Below are 7,048 nucleotides of genomic sequence, written 5' to 3'. Positions count from 1 at the left end.
GAGGAATGAAGCCTTGTGCCACTGTTCTGCATCAATACCACTGTTCTGCATCTCGCCCCAGAACATTTATGCCATGTGTCTGCTCTGATGCTCTATTTTTATTATTATTACTATCATCATCACCATCATCATCATCATCATCATCAAAATCATCATGTTTTATTGTATTGTAGTTTGAAATAAATAATCTATTTCACACTGTAGTCTACTGCTGCTGTGTTTGGTGTTTTCTGCATCTATACATCATCATCATCAACAACAACAACAACAACAACTGATATTTAATTGATATTTTTTTTACTGAAGAAAAAGGTGAAACGAATAATACACGGCATGTAACTTTTATTTATACATTGAAATAAAATTATTGACATAATATAAATGTAATATAATGTTTAACATAACAAATTTTAATATATATGCAGAAAAAGGTGAAACAATATAAATACAATATATCTATGCAGAAAAGGGTGAAACAATATAAAAAGGGGAAACAATATGAATATATTATTTAACATTAACAATATAAATACAATATAATGTTTAACACAACAGATTTTAATATCTATGCAGAAAAAGGTGAAACAAATAATGCACGGCATGTTACTTTCATGTATACACATGAAATAGGCATAATATGAATATAATAGTGTGTAATATAATGTTTAATATTTGTGCTTCGGTCGGGATTCGATCTTGCGCTTTGATGGTGTCCCGTTTGTACCGCGTTTGTGCGACTGGGCATGCGCGAAGGCACTAATGCGCATGCGCGAAAACAGAGAAGAACGATGGCGAAGCTTTTCGCAGGGGCCATGCTAATCTTCTCTGTATCGATCCAATTTTAGTATATGTGCTGCCTTAGCAAGCACAGGTTTGGTGCCCAGCTCAAGGCATATATACACCTTGGGTTCCAGCGAGCTATCACCAAGGTGGTAGGGCCCAGTGAGTCATCTCGCCTCTGCATACCTTTGCTTGACACAATGATTGATGCAAAAGCTCAATGAGTTTAGGAATAGGACATCTTAGAGCTTTAGGGTTCACAAATGGCCAATTCCACCATGATGTATGAGAGCATCTACTGAAAGAATGGGGTGAGCAGACTTATGGATGGTACCAAAATACAAGCTCTGAATGGGCTGTGTCCTCCAGATTTTCGAGAAAAAATCGAGTTGGCAGAAAAACGGAAAGTGCTTAGCCGTTTGCGCCACCGTTGCATGCACTCGATGTAACTGGACACGAACTGCAGCAGGAGGAATTAATCCTCTGGAGACTTTGAGGTAGAGGCCCTCTGAGACACGTCGGAAACAAAAACTTAAAGGACTTCACAGATTTTTTTATTTGATTTATTCTTTGATTTTTTCTCTAAATCGGTCTCCTTTCAGCATAGGCGCTGCCTTAACAAGCAAAAAGGCTCAGCTAATTTGAGGCATATGCACACCTGCGGGCCCAGCAAGTCCTCACCAAGGTGGTAGAGCCCAGCGAGCCATTTCACCACTTTAAAAAAAACCTTGTTTATTAGTGTAGCCTGCCTTCCAGAGGATACATATTCACACACTTTGTAATTCATTCACTGGGCTATCATGCATTCAAACTAATCAAGAGTTGTAAACTTTGATGGGTTGCTGTTGTGTATTTTCATTTAGCTGTTCTCATGATTGCTGCATTTATAGACAACTGTGCCTAGGGTCTTGAAGTTCAATCACACCACATGTATGTTTTTCCACATTTTTTTCCACTTGGCATATGTAACTCTTTAGGTATTTACAGCACCGCTGGTCACTGTATGATAAAAATGTGAAAACATCATAAGTAGAAGTTTATTTTAGCTCAAGTTTGCTCTGTGTGAATGTATTGTTCTGTTTCAGTGGTGTTCTGTGACTCAACCTTGAAGGGAAAAGATATTGCCTTTGTGGTCAAACCCTGTTCCCCAACGGCATCTGCTGAAGAAAGGGAGTGGACACACTTGTCGATGGCCCCAGAGTACAAGCATAAAAAAAAGAGTTGGCAGGAAAACTTAGAGTGCGCTATAGACATTGGAGATATTGCCTTTGTGGTCAAACCCTGTTCCTCAACGGCATCTGCTGAAGAAAGGGAGTGGACACACTCGTCGATGGCCCCAGAGTACAAGCATAAAAAAAAGAGTTGGCAGGAAAACTGAGAGTGCGCAATCAGTTTAGGAATAGGACATCTTAGAGCTTTAGGGTTCATAAATTGCCAATTCCACCATGATGTATGAGAGCATCTACTGAAAGAATGGGGTGGGCAGAATTATGGATGGTACCAAAATACAAGCTCTGAATGGGCTGTGTCCTCCAGGTTTTCGAGAAAAAATCGAGTTGGCAGAAAAACGGAAAGTGCTTAGCCGTTTGCGCCACCGTTGCATGCACTCGATGTAACTGGACACAAACTGCAGCAGGAGGAATTAATCCTCTGGAGACTTTGAGGTAGAGGCCCTCTGACACACGTCGGAAACAAAACCTTAAAGGACTTCACAGATTTTTTTATTTGATTTATTCTTTGATTTTTTCTCTAAATCGGTCTCCTTTCAGCATAGGCGCTGCCTTAACAAGCAAAAAGGCTCTGATAATTTGAGGCATATGCAGACCTGGGGGCCCAGCAAGTCCTCACCAAGGTGGTAGAGCCCAGCGAGCCATTTCACCACTTTAAAAAGAACTTGTTTATTAGTGTAGCCTGCCTTCCAGAGGATACATATTCACACACTTTGTAATTCATTCACTGGGCTATCATGCATTCAAACTAATCAAGAGTTGTAAACTTTGATGGGTTGCTGTTGTGTATTTTCATTTAGCTGTTCTCATGATTGCTGCATTTATAGACAACTGTGCCTAGGGTCTTGAAGTTCAATCACACCACATGTATGTTTTTCCACATTTACACGTATTCCTACTTGGCATATGTAACTCTTTAGGTATTTACAGCACCGCTGGTCACTGTATGATAAAAATGTGAAAACATCATAACTAGAAGTTTATTTTAGCTCAAGTTTGCTCTGTGTGAATGTATTGTTCTGTTTCAGTGGTGTTCTGTGACTCACCTTGAAGGGAAAAGATATTGCCTTTGTGGTCAAACCCTGTTCCCCAACGGCATCTGCTGAAGAAAGTGAGTGGATACACTTGTCGATGGCCCCAGAGTACAAGCATAAAAAAAGAATTGGCAGGAAAACTGAGAGTGCGCTATAGACATTGGAGATGCACCAGTTCTTGACACAAGAGAACAAGAATGAAAACAAAGAGTGGCAGGAGGGGATGAATCAAGTCCAGTGAAGCAGGCTTTGATCACAGCTGCAAAAATATGGAGCGCTTCACGGATTTGCGTGTCATCCTTTCGCAGGGGCCATGCTAATCTTCTCTGTATCGATCCAATTTTAGTATATGTGCTGCCTTAGCAAGCACAGGTTTGGTGCCCAGCTCAAGGCATATGTACACCTTGGGTTCCAGCGAGCTATCACCAAGGTGGTAGGGCCCAGCGAGTCATCTCGCCTCTGCATACCTTTGCTTGCCACAATGATTGATGCAAAAGCTCAATGAGTTTAGGAATAGGACATCTTAGAGCTTTAGGGTTCATAAATGGCCAATTCCACCATGATGTATGAGAGAATCTACTGAAAGAATGGGGTGGGCAGACTTATGGATGGTACCAAAATACAAGCTCTGAATGGGCTGTGTCCTCCAGGTTTTCGAGAAAAAATCGAGTTGGCAGAAAAACGGAAAGTGCTTAGCCGTTTGCGCCACCGTTGCATGCACTCGATGTAACTGGACACGAACTGCAGCAGGAGGAATTAATCCTCTGGAGACTTTGAGGTAGAGGCCCTCTGACACACGTCGGAAACAAAACCTTAAAGGACTTCACAGATTTTTTTATTTGATTTATTCTTTGATTTTTTTCTCTAAATCGGTCTCCTTTCAGCATAGGCGCTGCCTTAACAAGCAAAACGGCTCCGATAATTTGAGGCATATACAGACCTGGGGGCCCAGCAAGTCCTCACCAAGGTGGTAGAGCCCAGCGAGCCATTTCACCACTTTAAAAAAAACTTGTTTATTAGTGTAGCCTGCCTTCCAGAGGATACATATTCACACACTTTGTAATTCATTCACTAGGCTATCATGCATTCAAACTAATCAAGAGTTGTAAACTTTGATGGGTTGCTGTTGTGTATTTTCATTTAGCTGTTCTCATGATTGCTGCATTTATAGACAACTGTGCCTAGGGTCTTGAAGTTCAATCACACCACATGTATGTTTTTCCACATTTACACGTATTCCTACTTGGCATATGTAACTCTTTAGGTATTTACAGCACCGCTGGTCACTGTATGATAAAAATGTGAAAACATCATAACTAGAAGTTTATTTTAGCTCAAGTTTGCTCTGTGTGAATGTATTGTTCTGTTTCAGTGGTGTTCTGTGACTCACCTTGAAGGGAAAAGATATTGCCTTTGTGGTCAAACCCTGTTCCCCAACGGCATCTGCTGAAGAAAGTGAGTGGATACACTTGTCGATGGCCCCAGAGTACAAGCATAAAAAAAGAATTGGCAGGAAAACTGAGAGTGCGCTATAGACATTGGAGATGCACCAGTTCTTGACACAAGAGAACAAGAATGAAAACAAAGAGTGGCAGGAGGGGATGAATCAAGTCCAGTGAAGCAGGCTTTGATCACAGCTGCAAAAATATGGAGCGCTTCACGGATTTGCGTGTCATCCTTTCGCAGGGGCCATGCTAATCTTCTCTGTATCGATCCAATTTTAGTATATGTGCTGCCTTAGCAAGCACAGGTTTGGTGCCCAGCTCAAGGCATATGTACACCTTGGGTTCCAGCGAGCTATCACCAAGGTGGTAGGGCCCAGCGAGTCATCTCGCCTCTGCATACCTTTGCTTGACACAATGATTGATGCAAAAGCTCAATGAGTTTAGGAATAGGACATCTTAGAGCTTTAGGGTTCACAAATGGCCAATTCCACCATGATGTATGAGAGCATCTACTGAAAGAATGGGGTGGGCAGACTTATGGATGGTACCAAAATACAAGCTCTGAATGGGCTGTGTCCTCCAGATTTTCGAGAAAAAATCGAGTTGGCAGAAAAACGGAAAGTGCTTAGCCGTTTGCGCCACCGTTGCATGCACTCGATGTAACTGGACACGAACTGCAGCAGGAGGAATTAATCCTCTGGAGACTTTGAGGTAGAGGCCCTCTGACACACGTCGGAAACAAAAACTTAAAGGACTTCACAGATTTTTTTATTTGATTTATTCTTTGATTTTTTCTCTAAATCGGTCTCCTTTCAGCATAGGCGCTGCCTTAACAAGCAAAAAGGCTCAGCTAATTTGAGGCATATGCACACCTCGGGGCCCAGCAAGTCCTCACCAAGGTGGTAGAGCCCAGCGAGCCATTTCACCACTTTAAAAAAACCTTGTTTATTAGTGTAGCCTGCCTTCCAGAGGATACATATTCACACACTTTGTAATTCATTCACTGGGCTATCATGCATTCAAACTAATCAAGAGTTGTAAACTTTGATGGGTTGCTGTTGTGTATTTTCATTTAGCTGTTCTCATGATTGCTGCATTTATAGACAACTGTGCCTAGGGTCTTGAAGTTCAATCACACCACATGTATGTTTTTCCACATTTACACGTATTCCTACTTGGCATATGTAACTCTTTAGGTATTTACAGCACCGCTGGTCACTGTATGATAAAAATGTGAAAACATCATAACTAGAAGTTTATTTTAGCTCAAGTTTGCTCTGTGTGAATGTATTGTTCTGTTTCAGTGGTGTTCTGTGACTCACCTTGAAGGGAAAAGATATTGCCTTTGTGGTCAAACCCTGTTCCCCAACGGCATCTGCTGAAGAAAGTGAGTGGATACACTTGTCGATGGCCCCAGAGTACAAGCATAAAAAAAAGAATTGGCAGGAAAACTGAGAGTGCGCTATAGACATTGGAGATGCACCAGTTCTTGACACAAGAGAACAAGAATGAAAACAAAGAGTGGCAGGAGGGGATGAATCAAGTCCAGTGAAGCAGGCTTTGGTCACAGCTGCAAAAATATGGAGCGCTTCACGGATTTGCGTGTCATCCTTGCGCTCTGTGCCCAGCAATGTTCTCTGGATGACGGCCAATCAGCAGCTCGGATTGTCGAGCCTTTGTCGAGCGTTTTCGGTTTTGGGCCAATCAGCAGCTCGGATTGTCGAGCGTTTGTCGAGCGTTTTCGGTTTTGAGCCAATCGGCAGCTCGTATTGTCGAGCGTTTGTCGAGCGTTTTGGGCCAATCAACGCTTAGTATTGTCGAGCGTTTGTCGAGCGTTTTGGGCCAATCAACGGTTAGTATACTCAAGCGTTTGTCGAGCGTTTTGGGCCAATCAGCGGTTAGTATAATCAAGCGTTTGTCATAGCAACCACCAAAGCAACTGACAACGAGTCAACGAGTGAGTCAGTCAGTAAAACAAAAATAAATAGAATATTACGAATGTACTGACATAACATTGTCTTCCCAGAGTACTTTTACAATGTACTGACATGGAATTTGTCGATGTATTATGCTGTCAATCGCTGGTTTTGATAACGTTATTTAAAGATACGTTAACGTACGTCAGGCGTCCGGTTAACACATTTAAACCATATTTACACTTTGAATTTCGACTCCAAACTGTAGTAACTACATCTACGTGGTCTAATGAAGATAACCAGGTAGTCTGATCAAAGATTAAATACATTTTGAGAGATCGCTAGCATGTAATGTAATGTAATGTAATCCATTGCATTGGAAATGAACGGGACAACATGTGACGATCTCTGAAAACAAAATTAAATGATGAAAAGACCATACAGTTAGTATCTTTAGACCCTTAAGATTATAATATCACCACATGAAATCAAAATATAAAGTTTAAGTGTATGTTTTATGCATTAACAATATGCCTGTTTGTTTACCTGTCATTATTTACCTGTTGTGTCAAGTTATGTTCATTTTTTAACGTTAATATTTCAATAGTGAATGTGTAGTACTAGTATATCATTAATCTTATGTG

General features: G+C 41.2%; 2 non-coding genes and 1 pseudogene across 2 annotated transcripts; all 3 read right to left on the bottom strand.

Annotated features, from left to right (window-relative positions):
- Positions 1 to 771: 771 nt before the first annotated feature.
- LOC143707672 (U6 spliceosomal RNA) lies at positions 772 to 869 on the bottom strand (annotated as a pseudogene).
- Positions 870 to 3,306: 2,437 nt separating this feature from the next.
- Positions 3,307 to 3,413, bottom strand: LOC143707675 (U6 spliceosomal RNA). The gene has a single exon (XR_013193198.1). It is a non-coding gene; the product is annotated as a U6 spliceosomal RNA (small nuclear RNA).
- Positions 3,414 to 4,684: 1,271 nt separating this feature from the next.
- On the bottom strand, positions 4,685 to 4,791 carry LOC143707673 (U6 spliceosomal RNA). Its single transcript, XR_013193197.1, has one exon. It is a non-coding gene; the product is annotated as a U6 spliceosomal RNA (small nuclear RNA).
- Between the last annotated feature and the right edge of the window lie 2,257 nt (positions 4,792 to 7,048).

The sequence above is a fragment of the Siphateles boraxobius genome, unplaced genomic scaffold, assembly GCF_051911475.1.
Source record: "Siphateles boraxobius isolate OS27281-9 unplaced genomic scaffold, OSU_SipBor_1 42, whole genome shotgun sequence".
In the NCBI taxonomy this organism is placed as follows: Eukaryota; Metazoa; Chordata; class Actinopteri; order Cypriniformes; family Leuciscidae; genus Siphateles; species Siphateles boraxobius.
Note: the sequence above shows the minus strand (reverse complement) of the source record. Positions and strands in the feature narration are given on the sequence as shown.